The sequence below is a fragment of the Rhinolophus sinicus genome, linkage group LG10 (genome assembly GCF_036562045.2).
Source record: "Rhinolophus sinicus isolate RSC01 linkage group LG10, ASM3656204v1, whole genome shotgun sequence".
In the NCBI taxonomy this organism is placed as follows: Eukaryota; Metazoa; Chordata; class Mammalia; order Chiroptera; family Rhinolophidae; genus Rhinolophus; species Rhinolophus sinicus.
Window position 1 is genome coordinate 10,116,406 of NC_133759.1, and position 21,041 is coordinate 10,137,446.

Consider the following 21,041-nt stretch of genomic DNA (forward strand, 5'->3'; position numbering starts at 1 on the left):
ATTTTACAGATTCAGAAACTGATGCACTGAGAGGTTAAGTAACTTGCTCAAAGGCACACAGCAGCGAGCAAGTAGACTAGCCAGGATGTGAACTCAGGCTGTCAGAATCCAAGCCTGCATCCATCACTGTCATAAATAGGCTCAGGAACTCAGCCCTGCATTGAGGATTTCACTTGTTCCGTCCCTCTTCTCCCCCAGCCCTGAAGCCTGTGCCCAGCTGTCTTGGTTTCCCTTCTTGCTCTATGGGTACGCGGGGAATCAGGGATGACAGGCACTTGTAGCCCTGAGCACGATCCCATTCCCCACTCTCTCAGCACCTCTCTGGCTAAGGTTTAGGTGGTCTTGAGACAGAACGTTTGATTGTTATCTGGGATAAGAGTCAGGATGGATATTTCACTGAAGCTAATCTCCAGAGTTGATAGCATATGGTTACATTATTTTCCAGAGACAGGCATCTAATGCTCAAACAAGAAATAATTCTGAAAGTCTTTGGAACACTTCAAAAAATGATCTGCAGAGGCAGACATAAATCATTGTGTAGGGAACTTTTTCTTCTAATAGGAATAAAACCCTAAGGAAAAAAAAAAGTTGAGGAAATGACTCACTGATGTGCATGGAGGCGAGGGAAAGTGGGCCCCGGGGAGCCACTGGGAAGGATCACAGGGGCCTTGAGTCCCAGCTGGGAGAGGAGGTTGAGAAATGCAGCCCCTGGAGCACATCTGAGCTTCTGACTTATCCCTTCTCTTTTGTCTTCCACAGCTCATGACTCAGAAACACCTGGGGTAGGTGTTGAGTGGGACCAGGATCCCGGACCAAGGCAGCTCAGAGTTCAGGCCTCGGAGAGGCAGGATCACAACATGGCCCACCTTGACCTCTTTCTAGCTGTGTGACCTTGAGCCATTGGCCTACCCTCTCTGAACCAATGTCGTCATTTGCAAAATGTTGATAACAGTACCTACTATGTGAATGGTGATGAAGATAAAATGAAAAGACCTAATGAAAAGATCTGAGGAAACACTACAAAGAGGCAGTTAACAAGGTAGTAATAATAAACCTGTGGCTAAGGGGGTGTAGGGAAGACCAGCAAATATCTTTATGTCTTGGATCATGCTGCTTGGGACTGGGTGGCCAACGCAGGTCCAGCTCCAAGGGGTAGAGTGCACATACCTGAACATTCTCGATTCGAATGATGTCCCTAGAGCTGGAGCCACCTGTAGGGTGTGACCCTGGGCGGAATGAGTCCCCAGGACCACCCCATCTGTCCCCGGCCCCCAGGGCAGAGCAGGTACTGCAGACATGGGAGACCAGAAAGAAGTGGCCCGAATTGGGGTGTGTGGGGGTGCAGGTTGAGGGCGAGGGAAAAGACGGGACAAGCTGAAGGCTTTCCATGTACTCTGGAGCCTCTTCTATCTCAAAACCTGTGCTGGGTCTCTGACAATCAACCCCTTCAGGCCAACCTGTTGGTGTGAAAAATTCAGGGGGTGTCCATGGGATCCCCGTACTAGCACCTTAAATCATTAACTGACCCGAGCTTCTTGGATTTGTGAGAGGGCGAGCTTGGCTCCCCACTGCCCACATGGGCTGCTGTGTCATCCTGCAGGGGGCCTCTGGCTGGCTGGGCCTGTCACTGGTCTGCATGCCTGAGGCAGCTTCCCCACCTCCCCCGGCCCACAGACTCCATGACAAAGGCCCTGCCAGTGTGCTCTGCCCTCTGTGTCAGCTTGTGCTCTGCCGCTCTGACGCCCACTCAGCAAACTGGTCAAATCCCGGCGTTGGCCCAGGCCACCATGCTGCCTGGGGACAGTGAACCCTCTCAGGGTGCTTTAAATCTAAAGCAACGCCGCTTGACCATTCTCAAGTACAGACTCCTACAAATAAAGATATAAATGGTACTAATGTGCACGACTGGGCCTTTCTCACACATAAAAGGACTTCTCTGTGGAAGCCTGTTGTGAATCGTCCTTTTTCAGTGCCTTAATTGTCAGCCCAGAGACTGACAGCAGAGCGGAGAAGGCGTTGGTCATGTTTGAGGGGAAGTACTCACTGGGGGGCCCCATTGAGTCACCGTCAGGCTGTGGCCAGGCGTGGGCGTGGGACAGGCTGGGAAGGGGATCTGCCTGATGTGCCCCTAGCACTGGGTGGGGCTGTAGCCAGGAGGAAACCTGAGTGGGGCGAGGGAGCTTGGCTATGCTCTTTCCCCCAAAAGTCACCAAAGGGGCTCCTGGCTGAGGGACGAGTTTGGAATGTGCTACTGCTCATCCTTAGGGCCATAATCCACTGGGGCTTCATGGTCATTTCCCCTCTGGGATTAGTTCTCCTTTTCCATGTGAGGCTGTGTGTCAACTACCATCTGTGGAAGGCGGAGAAAATGCCCACTCCAGCCCGGGGGGGAGGGTGAGCCTCAGGGGTCCCCTCACCCGACTGTGGACACCACAGCAACAGCTTTCCACATGGTGGGTGTGGTGTGGTTTGGGTTTGGGATGATGACACAGCTCAGGGGACGCCAGGCCCTGGCCCAGCCAGCCGGGAGTGTCAGTGTGGTGGCCCTGAGAGGGGCAGGCTCCCAGATAGAGGCAGAATGAGGAAAGCGGCCCACGTCGGCCACTTGGCGATTTGCAGTGCCCTGCTGCTGAGCTGCTCTCTCTGCCCTGACTGGAGAGTGTAGGAGGCTGTGCACATCCAGGCAGCCCGAGAACCAGCACTCTGGTCTCTCCTGCCCCACCGCCATCTCCACCCCACACTAAAATACTTGCCATACTTGCAGTTCCTTGAACAAGCTGCCTTCTCACCCTCCCTCAGCCTCTGCATACAACCTCAGCCTCGGACACCTTCTTCTTCCTCCTCGTTCACCAAGATTGAGCTCTGGGAGCGTCTCCAGCTCGGCCTGCCTGATGAGGCCCTTAGCACCCTGGATCAACTTCCTCCCAGCATGTCTCCCTCTCCTGATGTGTTTCCAGCCCTTCCCCCATGAAAAAGGGCGGGCAGAGACAGTGCTCTTCGTGTCCAAGCACTTGTCCAGAGCAGGGACCCGGATGTCCCCACATTCCCTGGAGAGGGAGAAGGGTGGCCCCCAGGGTCTGGCTCAGCCATTTGAGGCTCCCCTAGAAGCAGCAGCCCAAGAAGGGGCCTCACCAGAAACGGCCAGGGCCGGCCCAAACAGAGATGCTGTGCTGGGTGGCGTGTGCTTCCCCAGGTGTCCCGGTGGATGGGCTGAGCTGGAAACAGGGGACGTAAGGAGACAGCACAGCGGGAGGGTTCCTGGTCTCCTTCCCCCTCTACCACAAATCCTTGCCAGCTGTATCTTACACGTCTCATTCTGTCCAAGAAGAAGCGGGTGGAGGAAACTGTGTTCCCACAGTCCCACCAAAGTGCTGGGAGGCTTTGGGAATGAGGGCTCTGGCCCAAGGCATGATAGGAAGCTTGTGACCTGTGAACCAGGCCTTGAGGGAGACCGAGGTCAGCAAACGCAGAGGAAGAGGACAGAAGAGTGCCTGGACCGCGCACCGAGGCCTGGGCTGCAGCGTAGGGAGGGCCTAGCGAGCAGCCTGTGTGGCAGGGGCCATGAAGGCCGGTGACAGAGATGTGCATGGGCCCGTCCTCACCAAAATGTCCTTCAGAGTTCTGAGTGGTGTGAGTTCTGTGAACTGACCTGTTTTAGCATCTGGGAAAGACAACTGGAGAGAAGAGCAATCAGGGAGGCGGTGACCAGCTCAGAGCCCTTTTAATCAGCCTGGGCGTAAGGTGGTGCCGGCCTGTGCCAGGACAACATCAGAGTGACCAGAGAAACCGGCACTGCAGGGGACCGCGGCGGACGTGGTGGGACTTAGGGACTGCAATGTGGAGAAGCAGCAGCTGAGCAGGGCGATTTCCAGAGCAGGGCAAACAGGAAAGGGAGCCAGGAGCCAGAAAGCTGGGTCTGGAAAGGTCATTGCTGGGACACAGGCCTGCGGGTCATTTGCTCAGTGGGCCGAGCAGAAGTGAAAAGACTGCAAAGGAGGCAGGAAAAGGTGATGAGACCGAAGAGGACACGTCACATCACAGCAGGGCGGGCCTGGCGCCATAGCAAGTGCCCGGGAAGTGAGTACAAGCTAAGGGGTGGACCTCCCAGCCAGAATCTCACTGTACATCCTACATCCTCCGTTGACACAGCCAGGTGCCGGCTGCATCAGAAGCCCCTGGGGGACTTTAAATCCTTAGATGTCCAGGTCCCAGCCCCAGAGACGCAGATTGAGCTGTATCAGCATGTTTGGAGAACCCCCTAACCACGAAGACAGGGTTGAGAGAACTGAAAGAAATGTTCTAATTCCACAAATGAGGAGTGAGGCCGAGGAATTTGTTTACCAGTATTGTTTTTCCTAAGAATCTCCTAGGTGATTCTGAGGTAGGGCCCGTTTGCAGGATGTCACCTCAAGGGGCAGTTGGTGGGGTGCAGGCAGTGAGCTACCTGAGGACAGCGCTGCCTTCTCCACCTGTGCCTGCCACCCTTAGTCTGTCTCTCCCACACAGAGCAAGGCCTCCAGTGTGTGCGGGGCAGGCACAAAGAGGATGGTCACAGCGGCGAGGCAGCCTTTACCCCTTCCCCTCCCCACACACCTGTTTGTAAAGTCTTAGGATGGTGGGAGCTGAAGAAACGGAGTTCCACCAGGAATAAAAAGTCCACTTGCCCAAGGACTGGTGTCTCAGAACAGGCTCTAAAAACGTCACGCTCAATCCAGTCAGGAGACCCTCTGCATTTATGGGGAAAGCTTTAGCTGGTTTTAGTAAGACGTCTTTGTCTATGGGATGAGTGAGTTGTCACAACTTCTTACTCAGTCTTGCCTTGACTAAAGGGGTCTGTCCTTTTTTTTTTAAAGCACACTAGAGGTAAAATCCTTTCAGGCACAGGGGTCCAAATGTTAATCAAATGGGGAAGCTTTCACCATTGCAACAGGGTGTGGTGCCAAAAAGGAGGAAGAAGCGGTAGAAGGACCTTCCGGAAGGGCAAATCCAGACTTTTGTCCTGAAACCCCTCATCCCAAAGCCAGACTTCTCTCTCAGATCACCTCAGATGTACATTCAAAGCCAAACAAACTAGCCAAGACCAAAGCGAGGCTCTGGAACAACTGAGACAGTCCAATTGGGGACTGGGTTTCAAGGCCGCAACGATAGTCAAACTCATGAAAGGAAAGAGCAGAATGGTGGTTGCCAGGAGCTAGGGGGAGGGGAACTGGAGAGCTGCTAATCAAAACTACAAAATTTCAGTTATGCAAGATGACTACATTGCAGAAATCTGCAGTATGACATTGTGCCTATATATAACAATACTGTATTGTACACTTAAGAATCTGTTAAGAGGGTGGGTCTCATTTTAAGCGTTCACACACACACACACACACACACCAGTAACAATATCACACACTGTGTCTCGACCAGGAGGCTTCGGTTCTATTTAAAAGGCTACAAACAAGAATGCAACAAGCACGACCATGATTTCCTAGGCAGCTGTACAGGCCCCACCATGTTGAGAGGGCGCCGTAGTCAGCACTGACTGGTCTCCAGTTTCTGGAGTGTGCACGGCCCTTGCTCACACCCATCCACAAAGAGGACTTTATGGAAAGCTAACCCACCTCCCCATTGGTTAAGACGACGCTGCCCAGTACGTAGCCACTAGCCACCTGTGGCTTCGTAAATTTTAATTTTAATTAAAATTAAATACAATTTTGAAAATTCAGTTTCTCAGTCAAACTAGCCACATTTCAAGTGTGCGGCGGCTACATGGGGCGAGGGGCTACTGTTTTGGACAATGCAGCCACAGAACATTTTTGTCATCACAGAAAATTCCACCAGACAATGCTGCTCAACAAATCCAGCCAGCCTCTTGTTTAGATCTAGAAAAATTAAGAATATGTTTAGTCATCATGGCCACCATCAGTGGCATTCCTGGACTGTTACAAGAGGAAAAAAACAAAAGAAAAACTCTGGAATTTGGCCGATTTTCGGCACTTACTAACATCTCCGAAGAAACAGTAGCAGTTCTCATTTCTATAAATGTTCACCTTATGCTGTTTTTTAATTTAACTGTCAATTTAAATCCTTGCCTTCGAGAGCATGCCTATCTGTGTGTTTTAACCCAGCATCCCAGCTCTGCAAATACCCAGCTCCTAAGACAAGATCCATGATGAAGGCCTGAGTTAGAGCTTTGTCCAGGCTGAAAATTCATACCCCTTCATCATTTCTCGAGATTATTTGAGAGCAGAAGAGCCTGACAACGTGGGTCTACAGAATGTTTCACATTTTTAAGTCTTATCTTGAATGCTTATCTTTTATTTTTAACAATAAGAGAGAAAAAACAATTTTGAAAAACCTGTGAAAAGGTATAGGAGTTTGCAGAAGTATGAAAAGAGCACAGCGATGAAATGGTGATTCTGAAGGTGAAGGTGTGATCACCTTGCAGGAGGTTAACACAGGCTATGACACTGCGTTTTCAAATTCTTGGTTTGGGGACAAAATTCACAGGTGGGCCACCCCCTCGGCTTGGCTGAGACAAAATCAAAGTCCATCAGATGATGGGTTTGTGTGTCCATATGTCAGTGTGACAGAAGCACAGTCTGAGGTGGACAAGGCCACGGCAAGATAAAGAAATTTAAACTGAAAGTGGGATTAACTGGTTTAAGTTGATTTTTAGATTTTTAAAAATGAGGCTCCCATTCTGTAGCGCGCGCACGCGCACGCACACACACACACACCAAGAACAAAACAAAAAAATCACTGTGTATTACTCTCTCTAAATTCCAACATAACCACGGTGAATCCGCCTGTCAGTAAGAAAGGAACTTTTGCCACAGCATGCATCTCAAACGAAAACTAAGCTGGGGAAGTAGTCAGGCCTATTTTCTTTAATGTTATAGGACATTTGCTATGCCTATTTTTCAGTATTAGGTTTCAAATTAAACTGGAATGGTTTCATCTCATTTGAAATGGTATATGCATTAAAGCATAACAATATGCTTGTAATAAGTATAGTATATACTTACATAATATACACATATTATTAATATAGTAATAAGTATACTATAAGAAGTCATCAGCTGGTTGTGATCCCCTCTTATATGGAGGATATGGGTTCACAAGAGGCAGGTGGAGGTTTAATAAAGGTTTCTTCTGCGTTACAGTGCTTCTCTTAGTGAAACTAACTTACAAAAAAGCTCAGCAATTACAAGCCCTAAGAACACTGTCTGTTGATTTTCTATTAGCATGAGCAGCTAAACCTGAAAATAGTTTCTATTAAATGTAAAGCTAGATTTATTAAAAGTAATATACACCAAACTACTACTACACTGATAATTGAATTAGTATATTGCAATTTTTCTTTACTTTGCCTCAATGTGTTTTTATTAAAGTGAAAAAAAAAATCCACCAATTTTTTCTAAAAAAGCATTATTTTCCTGAATCCATTGCATCAACCTAGTTATTATTTAAATCCTTGCTGGAAGGAAAATTGGTCCCACTGCTATTCTTCTACTAAATGCATATAACTTTAAATATGCTGCATCTATTTAATGGTAGAGAACCCAGACTCTTCTGTTTATGAAAATATAGCAGTTCCAATACAACACAAATGCAGAAGTTCCAGGTACTTCCTAAGCTTCATTTAGCAAATATAAAAAGCAAACCTCAGAAATTATAATGTCAATTTATGTGAAACAGCTGCAAATTTAATTCTGCCTTTGAAATTTATATTGAATAAAGTTTTTATATAAAAAAATAATTTAAAAGCTTTACTCAGAACCTGGTGATTACACTGATGTTTTTAGTTCTACGGAGAAGACTGATAAAGGCTATGTGCTTACAGGTGTTCTATTTGTCTTTAAATGTGCTCATTATAAAACGGTAATGAGTGGTAAGCAAGCGATCTGTTAAAACTGGGTACTTACATCCAACACATAATCTTGAATATCTTTTACTCAGAAAATATTTCATGTAACTTCAACTTAGTTCCTATAAATTGGGCTCCCTTCAGCTTATTGAATAAATTAGTAAAACTATCCCCAATTTAAGACAATAGCAAGGCTTAGAAATACAGGTTTCAGACTTGAATTTCTCTGGGAAATTTTTTCTTTCCAATTTTCTTTACCCCGGGATTTAATTTTTTCCTTTTATTGGTGGTACCCAATAAGTCCTAGTTTTAACATCTGAAGACATACATTTCTCTGTAGGTTAAAAGTAATGAAGTGTATCTAAATAGCTAATTCCTGAGTTTAAAGTTATTGTATAACCTAGCTTTTGCTGAAATCTCCACAACCTAATTCCCATAGCTTAAACTATCAACTTTGATTGCCTCTCTTTGTGCAAAAAGCCACATACTACAAATAGTTTCTAATTGTTACAAACCTGTATACATATATAAGGGAATATACAGATACAAATCTTTACTTATAAAAGATATTACCAAAATATGAGCTCTTCTACAATCACATACTGTTGAACTTCTGTACCTGGCTAATTCTGAGATCATCGTATTTTCTCAGCAAACTTTGCATTCTCTAATCAGAAACCTTGAAGAACAGATCAGGAGCATTTTAATGAAGTAGGCAGAAACAAGCAAAAGCTCCTGAAACCCCCTGGAAAATTAGTAGATATAGTCAGGGCCTGATGTCATGCCTGATATACCTTAATAGCCTCTCCTGTCCTATTTCACACACTCTTCGTGATAAGTAGATTTTTCTGGTTATTGGATATGATCTGAGATTCAAAAATTGAAAACTCTGCCATAATACACTTTCAAAAATCTTGAATACTGTACAGGAACTGGAGGAAACATTTGTCTAGAGTGTGATTTTTTTTTTTTTTTTGGCCATAAAAAACGCAAATTAAAAGCTGGTTAGTGAAGCCTGTTGGCTTCTTTCACTTATAGGAGACAAAGAATTTCTGATGGGAGCTAGTGGGCTGGGGAAGTGGAACGGACCCTACACTCATGTGGGGTGAAGCTGGATTACAGCTACTACAATACCCTATGTCCCTCTGTGGTCAGATTTCACACAGACGATAGCAACCGTGTCAAATAGAAGTCAGCTACAGAAAGTAACCCAAAACATCAGTCGCCCAGAAATACCAAGCATCATAATCACTGCTCACTCAGGAAGATAAGATTTTAAAGAATTACACATAAAACTTTAAAATTGAGATCACTTTATCATTCAATGGGAAATTTAAAAAGAAAAAAAAAAGGTTTAGCTTTCCTAACGCATGGCTAAAATAATTTATGTAAAGCAGGATTTTTTCTAAATATACTGTGCTCTCCGATACACATTGAAAATATTTGCATACAGCGAGTGTGTGCACTGATACACACATGGTAAAAACTTAAAAAATATGGACTGCATAAATCAGTAGCTGATTTTAAATCTACACCAACTTAAACAGATTTGTTTGCAATTTCTGAATTCCTCAGGTAGAAAGGCTCTTTCTTGCTGGCTGTGGTTCTAGAAGGTGTTTGTACTCTGTAGAGTGTACAAAAATACCTCCCCATATAAACAAAGAGAGAAAGGTTCCAGGATCTTGGTCTTTTAACCCTGCCTTTGGTGTTAAATATCGACTCAGAGGTGATGGATCCCAGCGAAATCAGTCTGTCATGGTACAGTAAACATGATATTTTGCCCAAGATATTTTTTCTCATGCATATAAGTTGCTTGCCTTTTATTGTGAGATTTTCCCCCCCGATTGACACCCTATTATGTATATTCAGTCAAGCTCAAACAAGATTTCAAGTAATCAATATACTATTTGTGCTGAAAGTGTCTTAGCAGCTCTAGCAATAAACTCCGCAGCAACGTAAAAATGGAGAGATATTTAGTGAACCGAGTTATATGGAAATCCATGTTTGGGTGAGGGAGCAGAGACAGTAAAGCAGAAAAACAAGGGGAAAAGAAGGTAGGGCAGATGTTTTTCCTAATAAAAATCAACTTTCTAGACCCTGAACACTAATGAAATGCTTTAAATGTCTACAAATATTTCAAAAATATATTAAACTACATGTTGAGGTCTCTAAAGAAGCAGATGTGTGTGTGTGTGTGGGGTGAGGGTGGTCTAAACCAGCACTGGGTCCTTTTTCAAGAAGCGACAGTTCCCTCCATCAAAAGCCATCCTTGGAAGTACTTGATATCCATAAAGTGGAGAAGGCAGATCATCCCATCCTTGGAAAATCTAAAATCCCACACCATCCAATGAGTTTGTGTGGCAGAGCAATAGCTTCCTGCATATTTCAACAGCTTTCCATTTTATAACTTTAGTCTACCAGATCCCAACTGTGTGACCAGCATTGGAGGAACTAAAGAAGCATTTTACTTAATGTACATGGTAGGAAAGGTAGGTCGATCGTAGCCACAGGATTTCATCTGGTACAAAAGAACTCTGAGGCTGGATGTAGCTACATATTAGAGAATCTGTCTGCTGGAGCCGGGAGAAGATTAGAATAGGCAGGGCCACCCAGAAAGATGCGACATCTGGGGAAGTGTCAATTCAGCATTACCCAGACACCAAAGATTCACATTTTTTTCCCCCAGAAAAATACTGTGGTGGGGAGGGGTGGAAAAGAATGCCAACCGATGACTGATGACAGATATATAAAGTTACATTGCTGTACAGTGAACAAACATTGGTCTACATTAGGCATTCCTTCCCCCACCCAAGGGGATGATATAATCTCCTTCTAGACTCTGATTTATGAGGCTAAAGTCTTGGATAGACAGAATGAAAATGGGAAGAACTGCTCTGTATAGAGGTCTAGAATTATCGATATGTGATTATTGAGTTTGCTGAACTTACATTTTGAACCACTCTCAGGCAGAAGACCAGAGTCACCATCCACTGTACCAAAGGAACACCTGGAAGACCAAAATGTTTAGATCATTAGCAGTCTGGATAGCTTCCAGATTTCACGAGTAGCACAGAAGATCTGCAGTAATTTGACGAGAGGAGATGTATCCCAAGCTCCATCTAGATAAAAGTTACTACTCGTGATTTCTAATTCTAAAACCTAGAGCATGACTACTTTTAAATTGGCAACCTGAAAGGAGACACATTGCAAAAAATATACTTTGCTTATAACATGAATGACTGTATTTGTTTGCGGCCTCTTCTTGAGAGTCCTAAGTACTAAGGTACCCACGCACAGCAAAATCAGAGCCTAATGTATACCAGGAAAGCAAATAAAAACTCACCTGACCACCTCAAAACAAGTAACCGAATAATCCTAAATAGCAATTCTAGTTTGTGTAGGGTGTATGTGGCAAAACATGCCCACCAAAAATCATTCTTTTATTCTGCAGAGATGTATGCGCATGTATTTAATGTCATAATTTTAAAGCAGCGATTTCCAGACGGGTTTTTAAAGGCAACTCCCTACTGATACTCAACCCAATTCAATACTCACACACCCCAAAATATATGAATATATTAATTTTTAAATACTTAAAGCCAATGATATTATTATTTTATAATTCCATGTAATAAGTGAATTAACAAAGTTTGTTTTCTTTAATTTCCTTGCAAAATGCACATAACTGGACATCCTTAAAAGGAAAAACGTAAATGGAGAAAGGTAGGAAACAGTAGAGGCCGACTCTAAAAGAAGTCAGACATCAGATGCCCCTCTTCCCTTTGCAAGGCTCTCTCGATCCCACCAAAGCTGGGTGTACATTAACACAATCTCTTACATGGTAAAAGATGATATTGGTTGGCGGACGAAAGCAGCCTAGGAGTTTATTCAGCCAGCACATCACTGGGAGATGGGTGTTCTGGAATGCTCTTCATACAGTGCTGTGTACACTGTCACTATCAGAACTCAAGGAGGTACTGTTCTGGAAACTTCTCACGCTGTAATTAACTGTGCAAGTGGACAGAGCTAACTGTCACAAAATAATCATTGCAAATATTAGGAAATGACTCTCTTTGAAACCAAGCTGCCAGGGAGCCAGTGTCTGAGGAAAGCACCAGAGACATCCTACCAATTTGATTCTTAATGCCAAAGCTGAAATCTATGAGTGTAGAATGATCCGCAATAACAGGCAATTTATCTGATCGTGTGTTGCTGGTGAAATCTCAAATCCTTCCAAGTCCTAGGGTTTGTAGGTGTGGTTTGTGTATTTACAAGAGGGTTAAGATAGTATAAGAAGGAAGGAAAGCAGAAGGTGGTTCCAGCAGCTTTGAACTTAACATTAGTTCCATCTGCAGTCTTACTTCACACTGCTGAGATATTGCTGACTGGTCACTGCATCCAGATTTAGCAATGCATTAATTCCCAATAGCCATCAGAGAAAAGTATCATTTTCTCTTCTTTAAAGGATTTATTTGCCTTAAAAAGTGAATGGTAACATCAAGTGGGTGTCCTCTGGAAAACTTCTTTGTTTTTTTTTTTTGTTTTTTTTTGAAAAAGGAAAGCAGGAAATCTTGATTTCTCTCTTCCTCATGGTTGGACCCGCTGTCTGCAGTAGGCAGTGTAGGTAAACATGGTTATGACAATAATGAATTTGGAATTTATAATGAACGCCTCTTTCTTCGCAGCAGCTCAAAACATTTTCTTTCCTATAGACACGAAATATTCTCGCCTTGTTGCAGAGATGGCCTTCCTCTAATCTGACCTGACACGACTGGGTTCTGGTGCAAGGACCAAGCAGTAAAAAGCTCACTCACCTGCTCATTGCTCCCATTATGCATCACTGTTCTAACTGAGATACCAGGTGCTTGTCTACTCCGCAAGCAGGTTTATTGCCTGAAAATGAGCCCCTTCTTTCTAAAAAAAACAAACAAACCTTACTTTTATAAAGAAATTTTATTTGGAATACCAGAGCAAAAATAACTCTTTTTGGCTTCACTCTATGCTTTGATATGTTTTTCTAACTGTGTCTTTTAGATCTAGGATCTAAAATTTGGAAGCAGCTCTCACTTCATATCCCTTTTCCATCAAAACCAACGTCTCAAAGTTAATGGACATTTTTAACAAGCTGACAGGTGAAATTGAATAACATTGTGCTTTTAAGACCTACCTATGGATTCAAGCCTACCCTCTAAAATTTCATTGATTCTTTAAATAAATGTAACCCCCAAGCCTAAAAACTGCCTCTCTCTGCACCACTGCAATTGCTGAATTCATTTCCTGGCCTTTCATGCAGATGCTCAGAAACAGGGTGGGGCTCCCTGGTCTTGCATGCAATGGTGAGGGAGTCTGTGCCGCAAAGAAAACTCAATTAATCGTTCATGTTCCAGGTTTTCAGTATCCTTCCCAAATACCTTTCAAATAATCACGTTGTTCAGAGTGCCACTATTTCTAATGTTAAGATTCAGATTAAAATCTTTGTGTCAAACCAAATGTTCTGTGCCACGAGCATGGATGACAGGTATTGAAATGAAGGTGACAACTCAAGGAATCAGAGAAGATCGCCTTGAAGAAGAAATATGAGGGAGAGATGAGCTTTGAGCTTCTTTCTTTATGGACATGGCTGTTGAAGCTTTTTGTTTGTTTGTTTGTTTTTCACAGGTATGGTTCTTTAGAGTCCACAAGTAAAATCCACAACCCTAAGCCAGACTGGTTCCCTTATGAGTCAGCAGGCCACTGACAGTTCAGACAGTACAGTAAACCGGCAAGAACTGTCTTTGGACACACCCATTTTACTAATCCTGACTCTGGTTTTGTAAAAAATCGTCTTTATGCTACTTGGTGTCAGACCTCAGAACTGCATGAAAAACTGCAACCCTCCACCTCCACCAAACAGGACTCAGGCTCCACTGTGGAAGCACTTCCCTTCACTCTATTACTGAGCACAATTGGATTAGGGCTCATTTCTTTCTTGATGGGCAACTCCTGTTTCTTTTTCTCTCTAGTCTGCATGTTATCAGCTTGACATTCCCTTCAGTGGCATATGATAAATTAAATTGGCCATCATTGCACTCATCAAAGGAGGATGTTTTCTATTTCTGAGGACTGTTTCTTTGCTCCTTGTACGATCACGGACACAGCAAAAAAAAAAAAAAAAAATCTTGGGTTTCTTTTTCTTTTTTTCGAGGGGGTAGAGTGTTTAAGACACAATGAATGGATACAACTCACCCTATAGAAAGAAAAGCAATCAAAAGCCATAAAGCCAAGGACACAGTCTCTGAATGTGATTTTAAATACACAGCACCTACACCTTATTTTTAAAGCCTTATTCCAAAAACACAGATATTATTAGCTTTGAAAAACTTTACGAAAAAACGAAGTCAATTATTTTCCACGTCTTTTTGCATGATTCAGCACTTTCAATACTAATTTATGCCAAGAAGTAAAAAGGCAAAGGGAGTATTTTCTGGGTGCCATAAAACCTCACACACTTTTCAACGAGCCCCCTCTGCTACTACAGGGGCATATCAGACACACGGGGGTCACTGGTTTGCTTCCCTATCATCCAGCGACCACCTCAGAGCAGTGCAATTTCTCTCTCCGGTATCTAAGTGCCTTTTGGGGATGAAATGACCCGCCGCAGAGGCTTTGCTCCATTTCGGCGCATCCTCCTCGCCCGGAAGCCACACGCGAAGACACACTCAATGCACCTGTGTAACCCCCCTCAGCTGCAGCTACACACGTTCCACCTGATGTATCTTTTCAACCTTTGTCAAGTATCTCAAGACAAGAATTTCTCGAAGCCCTTCCCTCAAGACGGGGGTTTTGCGGGAGCTCCCAACCCACGGGAGCAGCGAGAGGAGGCCGAGCTGGAGAGAGACCTCGGACTCGCTTTGCAAAACTTAACCTGAGCACCGCACCGACCTGTGTCCGCATCCGAAGACTCGCATGTCTCCCGCACTGTCCCCGCGGCATCCCACGCCCACACTGCACAATCACCTGCGGGTCCGCAAGCCGCGTGCCACCGCGGTCCAGCCTCTCGTCGCGACCTCCGCAGGCAAGCCTCAGCGCTAGGTGCCGGGAGCGCCCTCCGGGGTGGCGGGATCGCGGGCAGCCTCCGGGCAGGGCAGCACGATGCTGGGAGCCGGCGGGAGGAGCGCGCCCGGGCGAGTCCGCGCCGAGCCGGAGCGAGCGGGCGAGCGGGGCGGGAGGGGCCATTTGTAACCGAGCAGACGCTACCACCGCCCCTTACTCGCGGGGGGCGGGGGCGGGCGGTCAGGTGACAGCGGCCCACCCTACGCCGCGGAGCCGGGTGGTTCCAGCCCAGGAGGAGCCCCCTGGCGCGCTCTGATTGGAACTCCCGCCGCAGTGGCGGGGGCGGGGGGGCACGTGACAGCCTGGCCCCGCGGCCCGGCGCGCCCCACCCCCGCTGGGCACCCCATCTCCCTCCTGGAAAAGCCGGGGGACACAGGGAAGGCGGGAGAGCGCGCGGGGTGCAGGAGAGCCTACCAGCCCCTTTAACTGCAGCCTGGGGTGCTCCCAGTCATTACCCAGAGAGGAAGGGCTCCCCCGCGGCCAGCCAGCCTTCTCTGTCCTCTCGCCCTGCCCTTGGCCGCAGTACCCTCCCCCCACACCTCCAGGCACAGGCACGCTGTATGGACCACCGCCACTCAATAGAAGCCAGTGGCACTTAAGAGTGTGGTTTTGTTGTTTTTCTCCGCACACCGGCACCTTGTGCCCGAGAGAACCCACTACGATGCATTGCAGACACCGCCCAACTCCAAGGCCCGGGAGACCCCGGACCACACCCGGGGATGTCTGACAGTTCCCGAGTTAGGTCGCAATGGGTCTCAGGCCTGCTCCCTTCGGAGGAGGAGGGGCGCCGCGGGAGCTGCAAATCCCGGATCCTCCCCGGGAAGCAGGCCGGGTGGAGCGGGGAGAGGGAGGCCTTCGGGGCGTGAATCCAGTTCCCAGCCTCTGGGAGGACGTTTTTAATAATAAAGATCAAATTAAAACAACTAAGGTAGTGGTGCCGGAAGGGATTCGCCGCAAAATCGTGGGAAGCCGGACCATTAATCATCTACAACAAGCATTGCTTTTCTCAGGTGGGAGAATGGGATCGAGAGAGAACCCCCCGGAGTTGCGCGCTGCTCTAAAGCCGAGTGCTCCCGCAGAACCAATGGATTCCGCAACCTCTTCCCCACCACTCCCAGGCCCTCCCTCCAGGCTGCACCACCCTAGAAGGCAGGAATTTGGAGAAAATGCGGTGTCACGTTCGCCACTGTGCCCGCGGACGCGGCTGCGCCAACTCCAGCAACACGTGGGGACCGCGAATCTGGGCGTCTGCTCTCCGTTTGGGTGGTTATGTGGGTGTACTTCCATGATTATTTATTTTAATCAGATTGGAAGGAGAAGTCTATACACTAGATTCTTTCAAACTTTTGTCCATGGGCGTTTCGTACTCGGTTAGGGCGTGATTTCCAGCTGAGGTCGCGGCGGCACTCAGCTGAGTCCCGGGAACCTCAGGGAGGAAGACGGCAGCCCCTGGACCCCCGGGGCTGCTGCCTCTGTTCTCCACTTCGACCAGACCGGCACCACGTTTTTCTACCCTGAGGACCTTTCCAACAGAATGTGACTCTCGTATTGAAGCCGGGAACCTTGACCCATTGGTACCTGGGTTTCGCTGTGCGTGGGACAAGTGAGGAGCAGTTTTACTCAAAAAGGGGGCTTACCGATAAAGATTCTGGCACGAACGCTACATAGGGAACGTTTGCGGAAGCTGAGACTCTAACCACTATAAATTGGATGGGGGCGGGGGGGAGAGAGAAGCCTCTTGACAGAAAGAAACGCCCTCCTACCATTACGCCCCCCTTTCCTCCCCCAATGTCTCCAAACCACAAAGGTCGGGACAGTCGCACCAATAAAGTGTAAGTCCGTCGGGAGGAAAAATGCTTTGTTCAAAAAACGCCTCTTTAATAGGAAGGTCGGTAAGTTTTCCATTTCCAGGTGTTAATGATACCGCCACGTTAAAATTGCAGGGTGATTGTAACAAGAGAATCCCAGAGCACAGGACGCAGACAATTTTCACAATTAAAAATAAATAGTGCTCCTCCCCCGCAGCCCATAAGCCCATATCCTACACACACACACACACACACACACACACACAGTCAGCTACGCTAGGCAGGATTGGGGACCGGGAGACTGTAGCCCCAGGTGGCGGGCCACTTGTTGCGGCATCTCCAGAAGAGGTAATTTCCAAGCGGATCTGGCAAAAAATTCAGTTAAAATCCCTTCTCCCGGATGTGGACGCTCTAGAAGCCGAGGCAAGGGGCAAGCAGTGACTCAGTGCCTGTAGTTTTCTTCTTCTTCTTCTTTTTTTTTTACTTGAACTCTGGACCACCTTTGCTTGAAATACTTTGTCTTGCACGTCTGGGAATTTGTGCGGTTAAATGTCAACCCCCCCACCCCCAACACACACGCGCAGGGGTTGGCCCCATATGGGGGAGGTGAGTGGCATCCGTGCCTTGGACTTCTATGGGCTCTGCCCTTCGGAAGCGGAGACAGGGGGACGGCCTCGGCGTGGCTGCTGTTGTGAGACAGGTAACTCGGAAAAGCCCTCCTCCCACCGCTTTGGAAGTGGGGAGTGGAGAGTAGGGAGCTGGGGACGGAGGTGACGGGGCGGTCCGGATGCACAAACATCGCGGGCCGCGGTGAAGGCCAGAGGTGTCGAGAGGCAGAGACGGGACCGGGTCAGGTGGGTTCTCGGGATTCCGAGTTCATTGTCTACAGGGTCACGCTCTGTTGAGAAAATGCGCGATACCGGAGAGGGAAAAGAGCCACCAAGCGTCGGCGCAAGCCCCGCTCGCCACGGGAGGAGGACGCGAGGCTGCTCCACACTCGGCTCGCGCCGCAGTCTCGCTGGCGCCCGGCGGCTGCCGAGACTTTGCCTCCAGCGTCCTCCGGTGGCACCGTCCGGGGTTTGTGGAGCAAACCCGGAACACTAGAGCAGCTCGCTGTGGGTTTGGAATGACCACGTCTTAGGGCTGGGAAAAGCTGCTCTTGGGGGACCTGGGGAGGGAGAGGTTAACAAAGTGAAGAATTTGTGCTGGCTTTTTACATAGAATGAAGCTGGTAGTACTGAGCGCTTGAAAGACTCTCCACTAGGAATTTGGAGGGGGTTGGGGATGGAAAGAGGTTAATACTGGTTTGGGACCACTCTGGAAAATGCCCAGTTTAAAGACTCCCCCCGTCTCGGGTCGCGCTCTCCGGAGCTCAACCCAGGTGGAGGCGCCGCAGCGCTCGCGGTCACCTCACCGCATTAGGACACCGGGCGTTGCCCTGCAACTCCCACATGCCCGCGGCCAAACCCCTCCGAGCCGGTTGGAACCAGCTTGCCCTCGCCCCTTTACATGGACCATTTTCCTTCCATTCGGAGGATAGGTTAATGCCAGCAGGGACTTGGGTGCAACCCGCCGCCCCCGCCGCCTCCTTTGCGCAGGACGCGAACCGCGGAGCTGCTGCGGTAGCCGCTGGGCCACAGCCTGCAGTGCCTCTCGCCCCCTCCCCCGCGGCCACACCTAGGCCGCTTACCATCCCCCTCTACCCTCCCCCCGCACAGCAACCTTGAGTTCCGAGCTGCGCGCTCCCCGGGCCAACCCCGCCAAGGTTTGTGGAAACCCAGGTCCGTGTGCCCGCATTCGTGTGCTGGCGTAGGGGAGCTCACACGACGGCGTCCCGTGACCCCACTACTGTTCGCAGCTCGGGGTACACCCAAGTGGAGCCTGCCGGCCCGCGCCGGTCTCCAGCGCCAGTCTCCGACTCTCGGCTCCGCGTGCGGTTCCGTTGAAGCCCCACGACTTTCCCACCGGTCTCTGTCCATCCCAGTCTTTCCCGCAGGCCAGGGTTTGGCCAGTAGGGAAGCCCTTTCGTTGCCGCCCGCAGCCCCAGCCATTTCCCGACAAAGCCGACAAGCTTCCCGCACCGGAGCGGGAAGGAGGCCTCGACACAAGAGAAGAGATACGCGCGGAGAGCGCCTCCAGGCGCTGGGCCTCAGAGCGGTGCGCGTCGCTGGCCTGCCGGCTGGGTGCCGGGCTGGGGCGCCTGGCAGGCACGCCACCCGCTGTTTCTCCAGCGCCGGCACCTGGCCGCCGCGGCGCTGCAGGAAGGAGACCCCGCGGCGCCGATTCTTCCACTCCCACGTGCACCTCGTGTGCGCGCCCCAGGCCTGCAGATGCTACCCGGCTGGCGCCACCAGGATTTCCGCGCGGCCCCACCCTCCCCGGCCGCAACGCTTCGATCCCTGCATTTGGAGTCTTCTTGGCGTCTCGGCTGCCGCATCCAAGACTGGGCGCCGCCTCTGTGAGCGGGGCTGTCCAGCCTACGGGCCGCTGCCCAGCGCCCCCACTTTCCGCCCGCGTCTTGCACTCACCTTTTCTTGTGGACCATGGGGTTCAGTAACTGCACCCGGGCTTTCAGCCACCGCCACGGCCTCCTGGAGGATCCAGCAGGAGGGCGTTCCCGAGGCACAGGCACCCTCCTTAAACACTTCCCAGGCTGTCAGTATAGCACCTTCACCAGCCGGCCACCCTCCCTGACAGTAGGGGAGGCATAGCTTTGCTCCCTCTGCTTTCTTTCTCACGCTTACACCAGTGTCCACCTACACACACACACACACACACACACACACACACACACACACACACACACACACACACACACACACCTGAACACCGCGAGGCCACGGCCAATATCCGCCTCTCAAACTCTCAATTCCAACACTGTGCAACCCACATCACGTTGCTGACAGCAAGGCGAGGGAGTAGCATTTATGAGCTTGGGTGGATTCTTAAAATGTCTGAAATAGCCTTCCCCTCGCCGTTGCATTTTTAAGAGGATTGTACTTTATTTTTTTTAAAGTTAATAGCCCAGGAGACTTCCCACATTAAACATATTAAAGTATTTTGAGATAATCTTAGATTCACATGCAGTTGTTCAGAAACAATACAGAGAAATTGAGCACTTTTTCACCCAGTTTTCCACAATGATAACACTTCCCAAAATTATCATACAACATCACAACCAGGATATCAGCATTGATACATTCCGCCGATCTTATTTAGATTTCCTTAGCTTATACTCATTTGTGTGTATTTAATGCTATACAGCTTTATGGTATGTGTAGGTAGGGACATACCCACCACCATGGCTAAGGGACAGAACTGTTCCATCACCACAGGACCCCTCCTGTGGACTTTTATAACCACACCTACCTGGGGGTAGGGAGAGGCTGACAACCTCTGATCTGTTTTGCTATCATTTTGTCATCTCAAGAGTGTTACGTAAATGAAATTACACAATAATGTAGTCTTTTTGGACTGGCTTTATTTCCTCAGCATAATTCCCTTGAAATTCATCCACGTCATTGTGCGTATCAATAGTTCATTAACAAAACATTTGCTGGGCAGCATTTCATGGTAGGGAGGTGCCACAAAGGTAAACAGTTTATTTCACCATTCACTCATTGACAAACATCTGGGTTGTTTCCAGATTTTGGCTGTTACAAATAAAGCTGCTGTGAACCTTTGTATACAGGTTTTTGTGTGACTATGTTTTCATTTCTCTGGGATAATTGCCCAAGAGGGTAGTTGCTGGGTCATATGGTAAGCACATTTTTAGTTTTATAAGACGTTCCCAGGCTCTTAGCCGGAGGGCCTCCCATTTTCCACTCCCACCTTCAGTGTATGAGTGATCCAGTGTCTCCTCATCCTCAGCAGCATTTGGTGTTGTCACTATTTTTCATTTTGATAGGTGTAGTAACATCATTGTGGTTTTAATCTGCATTTCCTTGATGGCTAATTATATCAAACATCTTTTTATATACTGATTTGCCATCTCTGTACCCCTTTTTTTAATGAAATGTTTGTTCACATCTTTTGCCCATTTTCTAGTGTTTTTTACTGTTTTATTTTTTTCAAAGCACTTTATTGAGGTCTGATTGACATACAGAAAGCTGTACATACTTAATTTATACAACTTGATGAGTGTGGAGAGAAGTATGCAACTGTAACACCATCACCACAATCTATAAACATATCCTGCCACCCTCTTTATTATTATTTTTGTTATAAGAACAATTACGATCTACCCTCTTAGCAAATGTTTAAGTATACAATACAATATTAATTAT

General features: G+C 47.8%; 1 long non-coding RNA gene across 1 annotated transcript in view; it reads right to left on the minus strand.

Annotated features, from left to right (window-relative positions):
* Nucleotides 1-15,046, minus strand: part of LOC141567169 (uncharacterized) — a 100,889-nt gene extending 85,843 nt beyond the window's left edge. The window contains exons 1-2 of the long non-coding RNA XR_012489600.1: nucleotides 14,852-15,046; nucleotides 10,804-10,862 (exon numbers count right to left, since the gene is read on the minus strand). This is a non-coding gene — a long non-coding RNA (uncharacterized LOC141567169). The remainder of the gene's footprint in view (nucleotides 1-10,803; nucleotides 10,863-14,851) is intronic.
* Nucleotides 15,047-21,041: the final 5,995 nt, after the last annotated feature.